Genomic DNA, 23,236 nt, shown 5'->3' on the forward strand with positions numbered 1-23,236 from the left:
CCCTAAATTTTATGTGGAAATGTCCTATATAGAGTAATGAGAAAGTTAATTTTTGACAGTGGAAGAGGATTCATGAACAAATATATATTAATGTCTTTGAAACCCATAATCAATTGGATGGACATAGCAAGTGTTGAATGCATCAGTGAAAGACAGGGATGATTCTATACCTTCAAAGTTTTCTCTACCCTGTCTCTTTTGCCCTAGTCCAATGCTATTAAGTTAATCAATGCAGTCTTCATCATGTCTGTTTCTGAAAGTCTATCAAGAGGAAGTAAATCTGTCATTCACGCAAGACTCAAATTACCACATTCAGTTGCAGGAATATTTTTTCTTGATCATTCAACATCAACTTTGACCTTTTACATGCCTTGGATGCAACTCTGTGCATTATGTCTCTGAAGGTTAACTGATGATTCTGCACTTCCATATCATCTCTCTTCTAAAGAGAGTGCTGCTTGGTCTGGAGTGAAAGAGCTTTAGTGGTGTAGTGGTTAAATGTTGGTCTGCTAACCACAGGGTTGATGGTTCAAACCCACCAGCTACTCAGTGGGAGAAAGATGAGTCTGTATGCTTCTACAAAGATTTATAGTCTAGGAAAGAGGAGAAATTCCACTTGTCCAATAGGGTCACAAGAATTGGAACCAATGGACTGGCGGTGGGTTTGAGGTTGGGTCTGCTTTGTGGCCAAAGGGCAAATGGGATAAAAGAGTCAGGGTGGCAGCCTCCAATTCCACTGAGTGTGTTCCCCAGGGCTCACTTGATGAAGTCTCATTACTCTTCGTCTATAAGAATTACATGTCCAAATAACCCAAACAAATGGCTATTCTGATTTAGGTCAGAAGCGCAATGGTTTTCTGATAAGGCAGCACATTAGGAAATTGTTTACAAATTAAAACACCATTGAAGTAATTGTAGGGAGAGACTATATGAAAGCAATCAGGAATATCTATCTATCTAAGGCTAACTTGTATTTCTGTCTTTTCATTTTCAAAATAGTGGCAATGGAATGGTACTGCTCTTAGTAAATACTGCCCTACAAAGCCTGATAAATGTTTCCTAAAATTGGATAATTTTTGGAGAGAGTGTAGTGTAGCTCTGACTCTCTCACTGCCATAGTCAATGCTGGCTCATAGCAACCCTACAGGACAGGATAAAATTGCCCCGGTGAGTTTATGAAGCTATAATTTTTTATGGGAGTAGAAAGCCACATCCTTGCAGGGGAGGCTGGTGTTTTCAAACTGGGGACCTTGCGGATCACAGCCCAACTCATAACCACTGTGCCACCAGGGACCCTGAGTGTGGCTCAGTCAAGGTGAATGGGCTGACTTGGGTCTAAGCTCTATCTGAATTCCTATCCTTGGGTAAGTTTCTGAGCTTAATCTCAGTTTCTTCAGATATAAACACAAAGACAACATCAGTATCTTCTAGTACATATTTAGAGCTATTTTAAGAATTAAATTATACAATCCATATAAAACATTAGAATAGCATCTATAACATAATAATTGATCAATTAATCATAGTAATTTCCCCCATCCTTCTACAAGAAAGCATAGTGTTTTTATTTTTTTATTTAAAATGCCATTAAAATACAAATTAAAGGCATGGACATACAATTTAATAGGGCTTAACTATAACTTGTCCCAAGTTAGAGCAATTGATTTCCTCCATCAAGACTGCACATTATAAAAGGCAGCGGTTCTCAACCTGTGGGTCGTGAACTCTTCGGGCATTGAACAACCCTTTCTCAGGTGTTGCCTAATTCATAACAGTAGCAAAATTACAGTTATGAAGTAGCAACGAAAAGAATTGTATGGTTGGGGTGTCACCACAACATGAGGAACAGTGTTAAGGGTCAGGCATTAGGAAGGTTAAGAACCACTGAATAAGAAGGTGTATTATTCTTGTTACTTTGCACATAAGATCATAATAGATAGATTTTCTGAACCATAACATTTAAATTTCACACAAAGTTTTTTGGCCACTTTCCTAGAAAAATCAGGCTTTTTCCTGTTGAGGACTTGTGATTTCCAGATGCACTCAGAGAGCTCAATGGACCTGTGATCTCTGACTAACACCACCACTGGCTACAATGTTCAAACAGGACCAAGTCCGGGGGTGTGGTGGGGGTGGGGGTAACTGAATGTCGTCTGAGCGAGTAAAGGCTTTCTTTTTCTTATATCAGAATGAATTGCATCAAACCCTGTTCATTGTGTGGTTAGGTTTTTGGTGCTCCCTGAAGGGAGGAACAAGGAGAAAAATTCCTGGCATCTGAAACAAGACCAAAAATCTCTGTTCGTTTAGGATCTCAAATTAGATTCGAGTCATGGGATTATCCACTGCTCAGGCTGGAGTCAGCTGGGCTGGCTGGCATCTTGTACCACAATACACACATTCTTACTCAGTGTCATGTCTCATAAAGATAGTTAGGGGAAAATCTTTCTCAGAAAGCAAGATTTGAGAAGAATTGGAACATGATTTTTGTTTAAACCCTAAAATTGTACTGGAAGTTTTCCCCTGCATATTTATAGGCTATCTGCTGAATTTAGAGAATTGTTTTAGTAATTCTTACACACAAGTCTTGATCTATTCATAAAAGACACACTCCTGGATACCAGAGACACTTTAAACATAAAATGTGTCTAAGCCATCCAGAGCCACCAGTCACTCCAAAGGAGGAATAGAGGTTATCTGCTCCAATGTAGAGATGACATCTTCTACAGGGTCACTATGAGTCACCATGGGAAGTGACACAATACTTGGTAAACTAGAGAGACAGTAAACACGAAGAAGGCCCTCAACAAGATGGATGAACAGAATGGCTACAAAATGGGCTCATGCAGAGAAACAGTTGTGCAAACGGAACAGGACCCGAGGGTGTCTTCTGTTGTGCACAGGGTCACCATGGGTGGGAACCACCGACGGCATGTAACAACATAAATCACGAGAAGTTCATGCAGTGGGCTGTGCAGGGAGCTGCTAAGCTACCAAAAGGTCAGTGGTTTGAAGTCACCACTGCTCCATCAGAGAAGATGAGGCTCTATAGGTCAAGGACAATGTAAAGTCTCTGAAACCCGCAGAGGCCGTCTTACTCTGTCCGTTAGGGAATCTAGGAGTCAAAATTGACTTGATGGCAAGTAAGTTTAAGAGCTTTTTTTCCGTTTTTGTTGTTGTTTTGTTTTGTTTTCAGTACGAGTTATAAGTTGGAATCCAATGATAGTGGTGTTTTGCTTTGTCATAGTTGTTTTTATATTAAGGGGAAAATAAACACACAATTTCAAAAAGGATTATGGTTTTGCTTTTGCTTTGGCTTTTTTTTTTTTTTAATGGAACGCTTCACGAATTTGCGTGTCATCCTTGTGCAGAGGCCATGCTAATCTTCTCTGTATCGGTCCAATTTTAGTATATGTGCTGCCGAAGCAAGCACAATAAATTTCAAATAGCGGTAAGCTAAAATGCTTACACCGCGCTTTTTTTTTTTCATTTACATTTCTGAAAATTAGAGTGACAAATAATGTTGGGGAGGGGCATGGGAATCTTCTACAAACCAGAGTATTTGCATTTGTTGTCAAACTAAAATCCGGGGTTCCTCCAATGGACTCTAGGCTTTTCCAAAGGAGAGCAGCTTTCCCTTTCCTGTGAAATTTCCCTACTCCAAATTGGGAAATGTTCCAGGAAACATATTACTCTCATAACACTTCTTCAATCTCCATCATGTACTCTGAGCCTGACACATTTGACAGTGAGGACAATGTGGCTTCCTCCTTTCTGAGTCTCTAGATAATGCCTAGTTTTACAGAACTCCAGGAATCTATACTCAACATTTGATGAAACAACAGTAACAACAATAAGGCATCTTAATTGCCTAGGAATGCCACGAGCTATTTTCAAAAACTGTCAGGATTGTATCCCCTCAAAATATTTTCTCAACTTATATACTGAGCAAATCATCAGAGAAACTGGGTTATATGAAGAAGAGTGTCACACCAGGGTTGGAGGAAGGCTTATTAACAAGCTACAGTATGCAGATGGCACAACCTTGCTTATGGTAAGTGAAGAAGAATCGAGGCATCTGCTGATGAAGATCAAGTATTGTAGCCTTCAGTATGGATTACAATTCAACTGAAGAAGGCCCAAACCCTCACAAATGGACCAATAGATAAACATCATGCTAAATGGAAAAAAGGATGGAGTTCTCAAGGATTTTGTCTTGCTTGGATCCTCAATCAATGCTCATGAAAGCAGCAGTCAAGAGATCAAAAGGCGAGTTGCATTATGTAAATCTGCTACACAAGATCTCTATAGAGTATTGAAAAGCAAGGGTGCTACTTTGAGGCCTAAGGTGCACCTGACCTAAGCCATGGCATTTTGAATTGCCTCATAGGCATGTGAAAGTTGGACATTGAATAAAGAAGGCTGAAGAATCAATGCATTTGTATTGTGGGGCTGGAGAAGAATAAGGAAAGTACCATAGATGCTAAAAGGACAAACCGATCTGTGTTGAAAGAAGTCAGGCCAGAGTGCTCCTTGGAGACAAGGATAGCAAGACTTCACCTTAGATTCTTTGGACATGTTGTCAGGAGAGACTGGTCCCTGGGGAAGGGCATCATGCTTGGTAAAATGGAAGAGGGGCAAAGTAGGAGAAAGCCTTCAATGTGATGACTTGATCCAGTGGCTACATCAATGGGCTCCGGCATAAGTACAATTGTGAAGACTGCACAGGGCCATGCAGTATGTCATTCTAGTGTGTCCAGGGTTGCTTTGGATTGGAGCTGATTTGATGGCACATAACTACAACAATATTTTCACAAACCAGAGACCAAAGGCCAAACTAGGTTCTTTGTATCAGTTGACCCCCTTGACCTAACTATAAATTATATTATATCACATATGCATGCATTCACATATATAATATACATACACATATACTTCATTAGTTTTGATATCTAATATTTATATGTCAGTTATACTGTGGTGGCTTTTCATTCCTATGGTGCTGATGGGTATGCCACCAGTATTTCAAATACCAGCTGAGTTACCTTGATGGACAAGTTCCAGTTGTTGTTGTACTTGTTCCAGTTGAGTGACAGTAAATTAATATGCCCCTCTAGTCATATTTCCTTATGTGATATAACTCCGGACATATACCTGTGGCTATAGTTCCATTTTGGAAGGCATCCTCTACTACTAGATAGGAATAGGGTGAGATTAAGATCCGACTTTTGGGATCCCTGGTGGTGTAGTGATCACAAGTTGGACTTGGATATGCAAGGTCAGCAGTTCGAAATCACCAGCTGTTCTACAGAAGAAAGACGTGGCTTTCTACTTCCGTAAAGAGTTACAGTCTCTGAAACCCACAGGAGCAATTCTTCCCTGGCCTCTAGGGCCACCCTGAATCAACATAAACTCAAAGACAGTGAGTTTGAGCTTGAGTTTGAAGATCTGACTTTAAGAGAGGGTGTGGATCAAGTCACACCCTTTGTTTCCTTCATAGTGTTTTTCAGGTCTCACCTTAGTACAAAGTGTATACCAAGCTACAACTTTTGTTTTACTTGCGTATATGATGGTAACACCATACATTTCTAACACACCTCACCTCACCCTGAAAGCCTATTTTCTAGACCGAGTTCTGGTAGAAACAAGAAGACCTACTGTGACTGTTGGATATGTTTGGCTATGTCTCTGGACCCCGCATTTGACCCACTCTGTTTGACCTTCGGGATTTGGACTGAACAGCACCCATCACCAGGTGAAACACTTCCTGTGATTTCACGAGTTTCTGTGGGACAGTTCACACACCGTAGAACCCAGCGAAGGGAAGGAACATATTGAAGACAGGTGTGGAGGAAAGGGAGACTAGCATCTGGGATGAGTTGGATTTGGGGGAACAGCATTAATCTCCAAATCCTTGAAACTAAGCTGGTATTAATTCTTCTAAAGAAACTATTACCACACCAGTGAAACTTCCACATTAGAGCAGATTAAGAAGCAGAAAAAGGCAGTCCATTTCTGAAATATTAGTCACTGAAAACTGGATGAATACTATTAGAACGGTGTCAAGTCTAGTTACAGCAGATAAGTTCTTCAATTGGAAAGTCCAAATATGACTGGGAAGAGCTGCCTCCTTTGATAAGAGCTCACCTCACTGACTTAGATGAAATAATTCTTCCATGACATTCATTTGCTGATGTGGTGCGACTCAACGTGAGAAGAAACAGCTGCAAACATCCATTAGTGTTCTGAACATGGAATGCATGCAGTATAAGCCTAGTAAAACTGGAAGGAGTCAAACATGAAATGGAACTAATAAAGATAGTGAGCTGAAACAGAATGATATTGGCTATTTCGAACATCCAGTCTTATGGATCACTGTGATGGGAATTAACAACTAGAGAGGAATAGGACCACATTCATTTTCATAAGAACCTGAGATGCACAGAGAACACATCTTTGCCTGTTGAAAGTGAAGGGCTTACTGATAAAGAACAGGGACCTCACTATGGAACACACTTCAATGTAAAGGAATCAAAATCCTCACAACTGGACCAATATACAACATCGTGATAACTAGAGAAAAGTTTGAAGTTTCAAGAATTTCACTTAACTTGGATCCACAACCAATGTCCATGGAAACTGACCACTGCCATCCAATGTCCATGGCAACTGACCACTGCCATCCAATGTCCATGGCAACTGACCACTGCCATCCATTCGTAGCAATCCTACAAGACAGTGCAGAACTACTCCATAGGGTCTCTGAGACCGTAAATCTTTACATAAACAGACAGCTTCATGTCTATCCCACAGAATGTCTGGTGGGTTTCAACCACTAATTTTGCAGCTAGAAGCCAATTTCTTCATACATTATGCCACCATGCATCTGCCCCTGGACACAGCAGTCATGATATTTTTAATCACCTCATAAGCATGCATAAGCTGGACCATATTTAATGAAAAGAGATGAATAATGGATACATTTGAATTCTTCTGGTGTGGACTAGTCCGGGTTAAATAGAGAAACAAATTCATAGACACCCATATGTGTATAAGAAAGAACTTCATATAAAAGAACAATTTTATATTGAGAAAACAGTCCATATCAAGTCCATAAGTCTGATATTAGCCCCTATGTCTGATATCAGTCTATAAATTCCTGTTCAGACTCACACAACACATGCAATGACACTAAATGAAGGAAGATCACAGGCGAATGGGTGGAAAGTCTTTTGGATCCCGTGGCAGTAGAAGTATCTCAGCACTGGTAGGGGCCTCCACATGGCCCTTCCAGTTCCAGGGCTCTAGCTCCCTCAGAGAAACTCCATGTGTCTTTTCAGCAGGAAGACGAAGCAGAGCGTGTGGTGAGCTATTTATCTCCATAGCACCTCCAAATGAGGTCACCAAACTGACACCTGATTGAAAAGCTAGCCTCTACCCCTTCACTCTTAATAGTCTCAAGTTTTCACCAGATTATGTAACTACCACATGGTGTTATTGAAGAATAAGGAATATATCATTGTGTTAGTCTGGGTACTTTAGAGAAACAAATCCACAGAAACTCTTGTATAAGACAGAGTTTTATATACAGTTTAAGTGCGCATCAAGAAAACATCCCAACCCAGTGCTGCCCAAGCCCACAAGTCCAACATTAACCCATATGTCTGACACCAATCCATAAAGTTCTCTTCCATCTCACAAAATACACATTATGATGCCGACTGCAGGAGGAAAGTCGAGTCAGGAGGAAAGTCGAGTCAGTGAATGTGTAAACATCTCAGTGCTGGCAGGGATCGCCACACGAGTGTTCCAGCACTCAGGGCTGCATCAGGTAGGTCCATGTGGCTTCTCCTCATGGATGTCTTGCAGGAAATGAGCCTTGTAAGCTGAAGCAGGGAACTGGCTAAGGCAGCTGCACCCTGGTCTGACCATTGGAAAGCAAGAGACCTGAGAACTAGAAAGGTGAGGTTCACTGAGCCATTTATCTCTCCACCCTTCAATTAATCACACATGTGTTTATCAGCCAGGTTGGCATAATAAACTAACTACCTCAATCATGGATAGGCAGAAGAAGGAGCAAATCAGTGTTGGTAGAAGTAGAGTTGGAAAGCTCCTTAGAAACAAGGATGTCAAGGCCTTGTCTCACTTACTTTGGGCTCTTTGTCAAGAGAGAGCAGTTCCTAGAAAAGGAGAGTACGTTGCTAGAGTACAGGGTCAGGAAAAGAGAAGACCCTCAAGGATATGGGTTGACCCAGTGGGCCCAAGTGAGTTTGAGTCAATTAATACGGCCCTTCTAACCATAATTCCTTATGTGATATGTGGTAATTCTGGATTCTATTTCTGTGACTATAATCCCATGTTGGAGGGCATTCTTTATTGTCCTAATGGACAGGATTGTTGCCATTGTTGACGCAAGCCATGGACTCATTTCCAACACATTCACAGAAGAATGAACACTGCTTGGTGTGGCACCATACTTACAACCCACAACTATTCCGATGCTTAGTCTATTGTTGCAGTTACGGTGTCAAGCCATCTCCTTGAGGGGCTTCCTCTTTTTTAGTTGCCCCTCTACTTTACCAAGCATGAAGTCCTTCTCTAGTGTCTCATGACAGCATGTCCAAAATATGAAAACAAAGTCTCATAATTCTTGCCTCCAAAGGCTAGACTTCTTCCATGATAGATCAGTTTGTCCTTTCCGCAGTCCATGGTACTTTCAGTATTCTTCTCCAGCACCACAATCCAAATGCATCCATTCTTCTCTGAAGAGGACTCAGTTTCCCACTTTGGAGGCAGGAACTGCTGAAAATCTTATGCAGTAGTATTAGGGTGTGATTTAGAACTGACTTTAAGAGAGGGTGTGAACCAAGCCACATCCTTCAATAATCTTCAATAGTACCGTCGATATTCTTCTCCAGCACCACGATTCAAAGGCATTGATTCTTCTGTTCTGTCTTTCTTCTCCATTGTTCAACTCTCACATACGTAGGTGGCAATGGAAACTGTCATGGCTTGGGTCAGGTGCTGTGTCCTAATCCTAAAAGTAGCATCCTTGCTTTTCAATCCTCTCATTATCAATTGATTTCAATTTTGTAATCCATTTCCAGTTCTGTGGTTTATTTTGGCCGCATGGTATACAGTAAAAGGTGGATTATGCCAAAGATAATGGGCAAGGATCTTGAAAAACCTTTCACTTTGAGCTAATTTAATATTCAGCCACCAACTGAATTTAAAGAAGAAATTAGATGAGTAATAGCAAGACATGTTTTGGCTCACGATAATAAATAGGTTTCTAAAGAATTCATCTGTTTAAAGACACAGATGCAAATCTTTTGAAATATGTAATTTTTAGCGGATGTAACACATAAAAGTAAGCCAGTCAAGCAGAGCCCAAGTACTGGAGATAAGTGTAACTGGTTGGTGTAAGTGCAGATGTTTCGGTTCTACTGAGCCTCCGTAGAGTCTCATGACCATCTCATAACCACTGGAAGTACACTTTCATCTCCTGGAAAGGAAGTAGATCTAGAAAAGAAAAATTCTGAACTGGTGGTTAAGTTAAAAACATATTAGTCTAAATACATTAGAGAAGTTTAAAAAAAGGCTCTCATTGGAAAATTGGGAAGTATCAATAATTTTTACTCTTATCTCTATTTCTACTCTAGATGAAAAAAAATAGAAGAAAATAAATGCATGTTCTATGCAGGAGAAAATTGAAAGAAATAAGAGAAATAGAAGCAGATTCAGAACAATGGCAGGAGGTCTTGTATAACAACAAATACAAATGAGCAATAAATGGGTAAATTCCCCTCGTTCAAACAGGTGAAGAAACTTTCCTTCTTCATTGGTTTCTCAAGTTTTGACTTTAGGTAACTTGAAATTATAAATCCTTAGTGTTTCTAAAACTTATGTAAATATATCCACTGCCATCAAGTGGATTTCCACTACAGCAGCCCTGTCTAGGGTTGTCAAGGGTGTGAATCTGTAAGAGAACAGGAAGCCTCTCATCTTTCCCCTGAGAAAGGCTAGGAGATTTGAACCTCTGACTTTGTAGTTAGCAGCCCAATGCCTAGCTCACAGGGTCACCAGGACTCCTTTGTGCAAATATAATTCCTGGCAATTCCCTGATATCTACCTTCTCCTTGGAAGGAGATTAACACAAACTCAAGTGGGCCAGAAGGATTAGAAAAATTAAAAATTAAAAGGTAGGAATACTTTTCTTTTAATTAAATAAATCATTTTATTGGGGGCTCTTACATACATTATAACAAACCATACATCTGTTATCTCAAGCAGACATGTATAATTATGGGCATCAACAATTTCTAAACTTTATCTTTCTTCCCTCACCCTTTGATATCAGCTCCTCTTTTTTCCCCTTCCCTCCCACCTTGTGAACCCTTAATATGTTATGGATTGTTATTATTATTTATACATATCTTAAGATAGGAATGTTAATGATTATACCTCCTTATTAACAAGATGGTGACAATTTCTTTCTGTTTTTGCAATCTCTAGGGGATTTCTAAGAGTCACATTCTGATAATGCTTATCAAAGAACACGACTTTTATTTCTTTTCTATTTTTGGTGGAGAAGATTTCTAGGTTGGGAGTCTATTTTGTTCCAAATCAATTTTTTGCCAATACCTTCCATACTTGAGCAAAATTCTTTTCTATCCTTTCATGAGGAGTTTTAGATAACTTATGCAAAGTAGCTGTAGAGTATGGGATTCCAGGAATCATGGGAGAATCAGTCAATTTATCATGTTCCCCAAAAGAGGGCACTGGAATTAGCTGAAAGTTTGACATGTGTGTAAGGAAAATACAAAATTCATTGACTGATGTCGACATACCAGTAGGACTAAGGATACCATCTTAAAAGATCCACATATGCAAAGATGATTTCTATGAAAGGACGATACTAATCAGCGGGGATTCCAACATAGCAGGACTCTCTTTTGATGCTATAATAACATATACTCCCTGGAAAGTTCTGTCCAATCTGGAAGTCGGGGGAGTAGGGGGACCAAGTACAAGATTTTATCTTCATTGATTGTTATTTTTTTAAACTAATCTTAATTGATTTTAAATTTACCAATGAAAAATTGTTTAAGGCAAGTTTTGATGGTCAGTCAGAATGGAAATTGAAAATAAAGATTGATATGGATTATGTAAAATATGTATTTCTATTTTATTTTGCTCTAAGTTTATAGTCTAGGAAACTGATACAATCTTTGGAACTCTTCTCAACCTTGTATGTCTAGAATTATAGTCTGATCAAGCCTACGGTTTCTGGCATTAATTGTACTTCTTCAGACTCCTTTGTTACTCGGCCTTTGTTGCAGTGTTTCTTTGTTTTTCTAAATTTTGGTCTGTATCTTTTATGGAAAGCACCACTTAATTTCCTTTTGAAAGCACTATAGAGAAATACATTTGCATGTGAACCCAGACGTATTATTAAGTTGGATTTTTATATGCCTTTTCATCTGAAAATCACTCTTTTCAAGCAATTTTTAAAAGAATATCTTACAAGACTGGAGTATAATGAATGCACAAAAGCAGCACACCAGTGGCTCCTGTTTATGATCCTGACATTTGATAAAAAAGTGACCCCTTGACTCGAACATATGATGTGTCCCTGTGGCAACACGCGGCTGGCAAAACTGGAATGCACTCCTATTGAGGGATCAGCATGAAAAGACATAAAGAAGATCACAGGGGTTTTATCACAGAACTACTATCAGAGGCCTCCTGGTTAAAACTCCCTTCAGCAGCAGCTGGGATGAATATATATCCTGTGTGGCCTGCCAGGTCCAAAGGCTATCCTGAAAATGTATTTCTGAATATGAAATCAGCTAATTAAGCCCATTGTTCCCAGACTGTCACTGTAAGGGACAGCAGGAGGTAAGGGCTGTGTGCCTAACTGGGTTGGGTGGCAAACTTGAATATGCCCCAATTCCCAGAACGTGCATATCAAATGTGGACTGCTTGCCAAGGTCAGGAATCCCAGATACATCTCTGTGTATAAACAAGCCGACATATAAATGGCATATAAATGGAGGATTAACAGCTCATTAAGATGTAGGTTGTGAAGAGGATTAAGAGAGCAGGCCAGAGCTGAAGGAAAGGTGATGATATGCATGTGTGCCCTTTGCTAATGACCTTTATTTAATCAAAGTGCCTGGATTCAGAGCATATGTTGCTGTTCTGGAATTACGCCGCTCATCACACAGCCCACAGAGAACCACCGAATTCTCAAATGAGAGTGCTCTGCTCTGCCCTGCAGGGCCTCTGCCCCACGTGGCCGCTAGCCCCTTCCTCGTGGCTCTGCGTTTCCTCCTTTCTGGTTGCTCTTCCCCTTAAAGTCCTGCGGCCCCTGTGTCTTTGAGTGACACAGCCACCGCACCTATGGGGATCCTGTCTTTAAAAAGTGCTTGTACTTCCAAACTGTGATTTCTTTTAACAGAATGCAAGGATGGTGGGTGGAGGGAACGATATGGCATTGCTCTCTTTGTCTCAGCAGCATTTCTGCAAGATGAAATGATGCTGTCTGGTGCAATCAGTTAACATGAATGAATGCTAATGGAAATGTAGTTTTCAGTTCACCCAGAGTGGCTTCAGAAGAAAGCCCGGCTTTGATTTATTTCTAGAAAAACATCCAGGGAGCGCTGTGTGGGGCCCAGATCCACTCTGAAACACATGGTGCCTCCATGACTGCCAATCAACTGGATGGCCATCAGATTTGGGGGTTGGCGACATTCTCAGATCATTTTCTAGTGGGGAAGGGGAAGCCAACTTTGAACAGAATGTATAGAGAATAATTTATTACGTTTTAAATAGGACTGACCAGGAAAAGAACGAGTATAAATATGCTGTGCTTTGAAAGAATAGCTCTGAAGTGACCCATGATTTTTTTCCAAGGTCATTACTGGTGACAAGAGATGGTGCTATTCTTATGACCCCCAAAGCAAACATCAATCAAGCAAATGTAAGACACCATTGTCACCTCACCCCTCAAACTTGTCAAGTGAAATCAAAGATCAAGATGATGCTCATTTGTGTGTGTGTGTGTGTATGTGTGTGTGTGTGTGTGTTTAATGTGAGGGGGATAGTGCATTTGGAGTTCATTCCACCAGGTCAGACTGTTAATCAAGCTTTCTATTTAGAAGTTCTGAAAAGATTATGTAGCACTGTGTGGTGAAAAAGGCTTGATTTGTGGCAGACCGGGGACTGGTTTTGGCACCACGACAATACACCTGCTCACACAACCATCTCAGTTTGCCAGTTTGGGGCAAAAAACCAGCATCCCTCTCTTGCCCCACACACTTTACTCATCTAACTTTGCTGCATGGCACTTCCTTTTGTTTCTGCAAATGCAGAGGGACATGAGAGGAGAGTGATTTGATGACAAAGAAGATATGAAGCAAAAAATGAGAGGTGCTGTCAGCCATCCACACAAATGAGTTCCAAAAATGTTTCCAAGAACAGAATCACAGATTTGACAACTGTACTCAGTGTAATGGGGAGTACTTTAAAGGTGATAAGGTTGTTTCTTAAAAAAAAATACTAAATACACAGCCTTTGGGGGGAAAAGTAAAACTAAGTAAATAAATAAGACAAAGATAAATCACCCAGATGAGAGAGAGCATCAGCAGGAGGTGGTCATGGTGTCCAAGGACTCAGAGCCTTGCAGCCACTTCAACAGGACATGGGAACAAAGGAAACTGTCACAAATTCATGATAGGTGGAAGATCAGCCCATCAGAGTGGATTACAAATGCTTACAGGATTAGTTCAGAGTCCTCCTGCCACTTTGGCTGAGGTCTAACTCATGACCAGGTGGCCCTGTTGGGGCTAGGTGTCATTGAATTTGTTCTGATGTAGTGACCTTGTATACAACAATGACAACAACAAACTGCCCGGCCCTGTGCCAACCTCACAACTGTTCTTTCTGTTTCAGCTCGTTGCTGTAGCTACTGCGTCAATTCATCTTGTTGAGGGTCTTCTTCCTTTCCACGGCCCCTCTAGTTTTCCAAGCATGATGCTGTTCTCCATGGACTGGTCTCTCAGGATCACAAGCCTGAAGTAAAAGAGACTAAGTCTTGCCATGCTCACTTCTAAGGAGCATTCTGGCTGTACTTCTTCCAAGACAGATTTGCTTGTTCTTTTGGCAGTGTGGTGGTTACACAGTTTCATGTCTACTTGATATATAAAAGTGTAGGACTGGAGGCTGGCCTGTCAATTAGGTCATAGTTTGATGATGACTCCTTGTGGGCATGGCTTTCTCATAAGGAAGGTCCTGGGGAACTTCCCCACTCTCTCTGCTTCACTTTCCTGCTGGCTGACCCTGATGGTGGCCAGAGACCCGGGGAGGCATCCACCACTATTGGATCCACCAGACTTTGCACCCACCAGCTTGTGATCTTCCTGCATTCTGCATCATTGCACCTGACTGCGTGAGTCTGAAGACGGACTTGTGGACTAGTATTGGACTTATGGACTTGAGTTGGACTGGACTGGGATGTTTTATTGATGTGCAATTACTCCTTGATATAAAGCTCTTTCTTACACATATATGAGCATCTCTGGATTTGTTTCTTTAGTCAACTCGGCCTAACACAGGAAGTTTATGGTTCAGGCAATGTGGCCCTAGTAACCCAATTTTCATCGAGGACACAAGGACATCCCCACACAAATTGCTGAAGGTTAAAGTGCCTTTTGCTGGACTGGCTAGGGGAGGTGGAAGTAAACACATTGTGCCTAATGGCAAAACTTTTTTTTTTTTTAAACTTCCAGTCAATGACCAGAAAGAATTCTACAGAATTTGAATCTAATGAGGCAACTTAACATGGATTTAGGACTCACACTGTAAACTATGGTCTTTTGCAAATCTACTGCTGTGGCTAGGTGCCTTCAAATGCCTAAGACCCATAGGAGCCTTGTGGACAATAGAGTGGGACCTCCAGTCCAGCACCATCCTCAAAACTGCTGTCGCCACTAAGTCAATCCAGAAATACCAGGCATGAAAACGAGGCCAAGGGCTTAACCGTGGAGAAGACCCTCAATTGCAAGCCTAGTGCTCAGAATGTGAGCGCTAACATACTCACAACACTCGTATTCTCCCCACCTTCAGCTACAAGATGGAAACTGTGATCCACCCACGAGTCTGAGCCTGTGGAAACAAAATGGCCACCGGAAAGCGGTTCCTGCTCTTTCCCCCTCAGTGGAGTTCTTGATGTTCAGGCCCCCAATCAATCCAAGCTCCACCCTAATTGCCCAATTTCCAATGGAATTACAGAAGTAAATATGAATTCTGAGGGAGCTTGCCTAACAACTGTTGCCGAATTCCACTGAAAAGACCAGAGTTGCCCCATTCAGAAGATTTTGCAAAATGATCTCCGAGTTCCTGGGGTATGCAAGGCAGGCGCAAAGCAAAATGTCAGCAGTAATTTGCTATGGGTTTTTTTGTTGAATGCATAACAGTTCATTAAAACCTTAAACAGGTGGCAGGTTTGCAGCCCACTGTGTGTATGCTATGGATAGATTTATTATGCCTTTCATTTTAAAATATTTATGCAGAAGCAGTCTCCGTGAGATAAATTATCTTGTTCATAGGAGCATTCTGTTCCAGGCTGCTATGATAACTGCCATATCAATCAAATTATGCAATGAAAACTTACCATCAATTTTATAATCATCATCAATTATTTATGACTTTATGAAACTCATTTCATTACTTCTCCATTTTAATTAGGAAGTTTTCCAGGCAGCTTTACCTAGCCCAGGGAGACAGCATCTCCAAATGAGGACTGTCTGCACCATGTCACCAGAGCTGCTAACATTCAGAGCTGGATCCAGCTTTGAATTTCTAAGCAAACATAATTACATGTGACTAGCACTGGCTGTAACCATCCGACAGGATGGCTGTAGGTAGTTAGGGAACACATAAACATCAGAGGCATATTCCAACCTTGAGGCAGCTTTTGTTCATCAAATAAGCTGAGCCACAGCCAGTGGGAGCTCAGCACAGTGCCAGGTGAAGCAAAGTATACATTTTGGAGTCACCACTGAGCCCTTAATAGTTACAAGGACTCCAGGGGCTCAGTGTCATCACCAATTGTCAGGAGCTGGACTGTGACCTTCTGCCATGTGGGGAAGGTTGGTCTCATCAACATTCACCATCACTGGATGGTTTCTCCTAGAAACATATCGGAAATGGTTTTCCATAATCTGTCTGCTCAGAGAACTTTGTAGGTCCTTCATAGCTAGTTTGTTGTGAGTATTACACACGTGCACCAGTACAAGACTCTTATCGGTAGTCTTTAGACCCCTGACTTACTAGCGCTGCTTCTCACACTTGTAGACTGCAGATCAAAGCTCTTGACATTTTTCCATAAAAAAATTCAGAGAGGATTGGAATGGGAAGATGATACATCTGATATTGCTCTTTTGAACTCCTGTGTGATTTGAGCTAGTGAAAGTGACTACGTTCAGTATTGTATCATGTGAGCATCTCAGGGATAGCTGCAGTTTGGTTTGTCAACTAACTTCTCCTTTAGCTGAGTAGCCGCATCCCTTGGCAGCATTCAGCCTTTTGGTCTTTACTCAGACCAAGGAAGAATGCTTACCAGCCGCCCTTCTTGCTCCCCTCCCACCCTCTCTTTATACAGGAGCCCCAGTGGATAGTGCTGGCATATGGGATGGGCTGTTAACAGCAAGGCCAGCAGTTCTAAACCACCAGCGGCTCCTCAGGAGAACGATGTGACTTTCTATTCCTCATAAAGAGTCACAGTTTCAGAAAGTCACAGAGGGCAGTTCTACCCTGTCCTGCAGGGTCTCTAGGAATCAGAATTTAATTGATGCGGTGATTTTTTTTAAAATCCAAAGCACTCTCTTTTCTTCTGTTGCTATGCACATTGCTTACCTTTCTGCAAAATACTGCTCAAAAAAACTCTGCTCCATGAATTTTCCATGCCAACTCTTTCTAAGAGGGAGAACAGCCCTCTCTGAGCATGTGGGAATTGTTGTTGCTCATAGTAACCCTTCACACAATAGACTAAAGCATTGTCCACTCCTGTGCCGTCATCACCATCGTAGTTTATTGGAGTCTATCTTCACAGCCACGGTATCACGTCATCTGTACCAAGCATGATGGCCTTTTCCAGGGACTAGTCTTTCCTGAAAACGTATCCAAAGTTCATGAGCCGAAGTCTTACCATGGTTGCCTGCAAGGAACATTCTAGATGTATGCTTTACACAACAGATTTGTCTGTTCTGTTGTCCGGCCATGGTACTTTTAAGATTCCTCACCAGAACCTCACCAGATAATTCAAATGCAATGATTCTTCTTCACTTTTCTCAGAGTCACACGCATATCAGGGGATCGAGAATGCCGTGGCTTGTGTCAGGCACACCTTAGTCCTCAAAGTCATCTCCTGGATTTTCACCACTTTAAAGAGGTCTTGTGCAGCAGATTCACCCAATAGGATGTGTGCTATTTGATCTCTTGACTTGCTTCCATGGGCATTGATGATTGTGTATCCAATCACAATTACATCCTGAACAACTTGAATCTTTTTTCTGTTTATCATGATGTTAACTATTGGTCTAGTTGTGAGGATTTTTGTTTTCTTTGCATAAAGTTGTAATCCATATTGAGGGCTACAATCCTTGTTCTTCATCTGCAAGTGCTTCAAGACCTCCTAATTTTCAGCAAGCAAAGCTGTGTCATTTGCATATCACAGGTTGTTAATAAACCTTCTTTCAATCACGCTGAAGCTTTGTTCTTCATATGGTCCAGCTTCTCTGATTATTTGCTCCGTGATTCTCATTGCAGGGCTTCACCTGAACTCATTAAATCAATCTTCCAGGCAATTCAGATGAACATACTGAATATTGAGAACCTGAATAATAGACTGGGGTTTTACTTCCAGATACCACTAACTGAGTAAGCTTAGAGCCTAACCTAGATAACACACGCTGTTAATAACAGCAACTAATTGGCCCACATTTTCAATCAGTTTTGAATTCTTGTGATGTTATGATTTCCATTAAATAAGAATAAGGCAACAAATTTGATTTTTACAACCTTTGTAAAATTTTTTATATATAAATTAAAAAAATAGTGCTGGAAAAAAATAGTGCTTTGGCAAAGCAGAAAGCCAGATTGGAGGGTTCTATAAATACCCACATAACGCCTGTAGTTAGGAAAGAAAAGACATTGGCTTTACTGAATAAGTGCTCCCTTTGATCATCAGTGCTCAGTCAGTCAAAGTCAGTCCGTTGCTCAGCGCTGATCCACCCTCTCAGGTAAAGTGAGACCGTTGCACTAGGATGATCGCTGAGCTCTTTTTCAGCTCTCCCAGCCTAAACTTGGCCTTCCTTCTTTTCCCTTTCTCTTTTACTCACGTCCTGAAAACTTCAGTCCTGGAACAGAGCAGGAGGAGGCATAGTGGCAAGGTCACAGAGACCCTGAGTGGCTGAGAAAAGGGGGAGCTAGGAAAATATACAACAGTTTCATTTTCCATGCCATGGAGCAATTGAAAGTCAAATCATAAGAAGCAATTGAAATTCAACTGTAATATGAGGGTATATGCCCCACATTTTAATAATTCTATAATGAACTACGTCCATCCACTAAGGACAGCAGCACGTAGGGAGCGTGATAGCGTGATGTCTTAAACGCATGAACCATCACACTGCCCGGAGGAAGAGCTGCCCCACAGGCAGGCAGGCAGCTTGGTACAGAGGGGAATCTTTCCATCTAAGCTGCTACAAGGAGACACCGCTTGGACAGAAGGAGGACAAAGGGGAATACAGATGCTGTATGTGGAACCTGTTTTTGGTCTAAGCTTGTCCTTATCAAGCCCTGGTGGCACAGTGATGGGACTGGCTGCTCACCCAAATGTCATCAGTTTGACCTGGCCAGCTGTCCCATGGTAAAAAGATGTGGCCATCTGCTTCCACAAAGATTACCGTGTGGGAACCCTTAGGGAGCAGTTCTAGTTTGTCCTGTGAGTTGGAATCAACTTGAAGACAACACCTTTTTGTTTGTTTAATCTTCGCAAAGGAGTGTAAGCGTGATGCGAATGGCTACGCCCTCTGCTACTGACCAGAAGGTTGGCAGTTAAAAATCACCCAGAAGTGCTTGGCCAAATCATGATCCAACTCCAAAAGATGACAACCACTCAACACCCCAGGGCAGAAAATTGAGCTGAATCCCCACAAAAATGCAAAGGTGACATCACTCAACACATTATGAAAGAGGATGTACTGTTATACCATTATGATTTCTGAGTCTCATTCTAACAGGCTTCAGCCGAGGTGGAGAGATATTATAATGATAAAACAAGGCCTGCGCTGGCCTCTGAGGAATGCTAGAATTCAGTAATTCCCATTTCCTCTCCTTGAACACTTCTCATTACAATTTTTTCACCAATCCTCATTCTGAGTGATAGTTAGCATCCAATGCTGTCTTGCCCGTGAGTGTTCCCACAGCCAGCTTTGTTCCAGACCACCAACGTCCAACTGGAATCAGGAGTCTGCTCCTCTTTTTTGGTTGGCATCAGAAAAGTCTCTGCTACGGCAGATGTTTTTGCTAACTGGGCAGGCTGCTGACACAGGACCATATTGGCTCTCAATGGGGAAAAGTCCGCCGCAATTGGCAAGACCACTGCGTAATTCCAACCAACGTGGAGAAGAGACGCTGAATATTCAACCAGCAAGGTAAAATGGATTTACTTATTCTTGTTTATCTTACTCCATCACATGAAGCTGTTCACTATGAATTAGTATTAAGCACAAGTAAGCCTGAGCTTACTTGGTTTGGTGGATAGTGTGCCCCTGGTGGAGGTAGATGGCACGAGTGAGAGAAACTATTCAATGCTGATGCATAACCATCCCCAGTGGAGTTCCAAGACAGTACCTGTTTGTGCAGCTGCTGATGGTTTTGAACCGTTGACCATGGAGATCACAACCCAAAGCATCACCACTATACCACCAGGACTCTTGAGAGGGAAACCATTCAAAAACAGTCATTGCTATTTGGTTTCTCAGCTGTGACCCCTACATATAGCCTATGTCGTGATCAGAAACAAATTAGGAAGTCAGAGAGAGTTGAGAAACCATTTGTAGGATTCCAAAGACAGGCTAAATTAAAAGCACAAGATTTTGTTTTGTTTGCTTGCTTATTAATGAACGAATAAGAGAGTTTTGTAGCCAGAGACTGAAAGACCTATCTGGTCATATGTTTGAATTAAACATTTCCTTTCTCTCGTTCGAGCTAACTCTACTCACATTTTCTCTTAGTCCTCTCACTCTACATACACGTGCAAGGCTAAATATAAGAGCCATTTAATCCACATGGTTTCTGGTCCATTTATGCACATAAAATACATCAGAACAATAATTGAATGGCTCCCAATGTGTAACAAGTTTTTTTGTGCCTGCTTCCTCCACAGGCACAGAAAACTGTGCTGTGTTCATGTTGAACTCATTCATCTTTGCATAGGTTAAGGTTTTCCTTAAAAGCTTGAGCTGCAAAGGGTGAAACATACAGATAGTTGTAACTCAGCTCCCGAAATAGGGAGAAACACTAACTTATTTTAGAGGCTGGGCTTCTGAGATTTCCCAGTGCCTCTTCTTGGAGATTTTGTGCGTGTGTGTTCAGGAATATTGTTTGTATCACATTCTTTGGTAGAAGAATCAGTAGGTATTCATTTTTATGGACACCTTAGTCTTTATCCATAATTTCCTACACTTATAAGTCAGTATCAGAAAAGTCGTATGGATTACAAGTCCCACATCTTTTCTTTCTGTCACATAAATATATTGGGGCAAGTAAAACGGGGTTTAAGAAGACTTCAGGAAAAAAAGCTGTCATAAAGGGATGACAGGGTTGCAGCAAAACCTCTGTTAGCAACTGTCTCCACATTTCTTCATCCAATCACTTCTATTCAGTCACATATTCTCTAATTTATTCATGTTTTCATTCAACACTTATTTATTTCAATGTCTACATTGAGCCCATAGGCACAAGGAAATCTAAATATTACCTTGATTTCTGGGAAGGGAGGATGACAGGTAAAATATGACAATTGCTCTACTGGACCTATCACCAAGACACATGACATACAGAGGCAGACATGTCCCTCTCCTCTGAAAAGTTCCAAAGGAAAACAATACTGGAAGGAAAGGATCCTGGGTGTTCCACCTGCTGAGGCAGTGTGCACAGTAGTCGAGTTTGCTGGTTTTTATTAGTGTGGGAAGTTAAAAAAGACAGTCCACCACGGTCACTTTGCTAGCGTTTAAAACACCAGTGATGTAGCTTAAAGCATCACACCAAAAATCAGATCTCCACAGTCTGACAAACTGACAGATAGCTGGCGGACATTATAATTATGATATGTCTTTGAAAGAACAGGACCAATGCAATCTACCTTTTTAATTCAAATATACATATAGGGAGACAGATAGGTAAAGGGGTGGACCAGCAGTTAAGTGGAGATTATCGAGAAATTGATACATAAAAAGTTGGTGTTGTTCATTGCTGTAGAGTTGATCCCTGACTCGGGGTGACAACACACATGATAAAATAAAGTGCTGCCCAGCATGGCCCCAGTCCCATGATGAACTGTAGATGAAATCATTGTGATCTGTAGAATTTTAACTGGTTAATTTTCAGAAGTAGAGTTTTGGCTATTCTCTCTAGTCCTTCTCAATATGGAAGCTCTGCTAACACCTGTCTGACAGTATAGCAATATGTATGTCTCTATTGGCAGATGGCGGCTACACATGAGATGCATGGACCAAGAATCAAACTCAAGTTTCCTGTGGAGAAGGAGGGTGTTCTACATCTGAACCACAACTGCCCCCAGGTACACATCCATGTAAATATAGTTGATCATTTCTTCATATTTATCTTTTAATAACATTTTCTCCCATCTAAAATGATCTCAGTTCTATTCTTCCCAACTTCCTCTTCCTCATATGATGTCTGGCAAACTGTTAAGTAAGACTACCCCAGAGATATTACTAAAAACAAAGTTCAACACCCACTGTTATCGAGTTGATTCCGATTCATAGCAACCCTGCATGGTGGGGTAGAATTGCTCTTGTAGGTTTCTAAATGCTGAAAATATTTATAGGAGCAGGAAGCCTCCTTTTTCTCCCATGGAGGAGCTGGTAGGTTTGAACTGCCTATCTTATGGTTGGTGAGTCAACCCGTAAGTCATCACACTACCAGAGGTCCTTCTACACATGGTTGGTTGTCCTATTTTCTTCTGTTATCCATTTTCCAAATAATATGTGCTATGAAATTTTGGCCTGTTACCAGAATGTCTTGAAAGGATGGCCCTTAAACCTAAATCTATTTTCTATGTTAATGAAAAGTCAAGAGAAGTGTTAGACTTCCCTAATTAAGTAAAATCACAATATTTCTCTAGACAACTCATAAGCATAACAGGCTGATTTTGAAATGTTGGGAATTTCTCACTCATCAACCACAAAGAGGGAGCATGCTGATCAACAGGGATCCAACAGCTTTGACCATCAAGCATCCTACAGTACATGTCCTCCCTTGAATGATGCATCTAGGGAAGCTAAGAGAGCCACAAGAAAGGCACAATACTCCTGGGCATAGTAGAAATTCTAGCACTGTATGCAGAAACCAGTCAGTTTCAGCATTCACCTTTGTGTAGGGCCCAATCTCTTTCCTCCTGATTAGTCGCACAGCTTCCTCATTGATCTTGACTTAGCCCCCGCCCCACCACACACATTCTTTTTTATCCAAAAGTAGAGGCAGAACAATCCTTTTCAAACTTCAATCCTTTTCAAATCATATCCAATATTTCAACGTATAGCTTAAAACCACCAACATTTCCCCATTTCTCTCTGGGTCAAGTTCCAACTCTTTAATGTGATTAGATCACAAGACCTTGCACGACAGACCAGCATCCTAGAATCATCGCTTTGTTTCTCGAGGCTGCCACTGGCTTCCTCAGATACAGAGACTTGAAAGCTCAAGCCCTCTGCAAGGACAGTCATGTTCTCTCTCAGCCCACCTCGAGATCCCATTCCAACTAACTTCCACTCCTCTCTCTATTGCACATTATTTTTTTTAAATAATCATTTTATTCGGGGCTCATACAACTCATCACAATCTGTACATACGTCATCTGTGTCCAGCGCTTTAGTACATATGTTGACTTCATCATTCTTACGACACCCACTTTCCACTTGAGCCC

At 41.2% G+C, this 23,236-nt stretch overlaps 1 protein-coding gene and 1 non-coding gene across 2 annotated transcripts in view; both read right to left on the reverse strand.

Moving 5' to 3' along the window:
* ARHGAP24 (Rho GTPase activating protein 24) overlaps positions 1-23,236 on the reverse strand; it is a 518,143-nt gene that overhangs the window by 372,023 nt on the left and 122,884 nt on the right. The window lies entirely within an intron of this gene.
* Positions 3,324-3,430, reverse strand: LOC115873347. Its single transcript, XR_004048354.1, has one exon. It is a non-coding gene; the product is annotated as a U6 spliceosomal RNA (small nuclear RNA).

The sequence above is a fragment of the Echinops telfairi genome, unplaced genomic scaffold, assembly GCF_000313985.2.
Source record: "Echinops telfairi isolate 266 unplaced genomic scaffold, ASM31398v2 ScPeMD7_7468;HRSCAF=8506_0, whole genome shotgun sequence".
NCBI classification, from domain to species: Eukaryota; Metazoa; Chordata; class Mammalia; order Afrosoricida; family Tenrecidae; genus Echinops; species Echinops telfairi.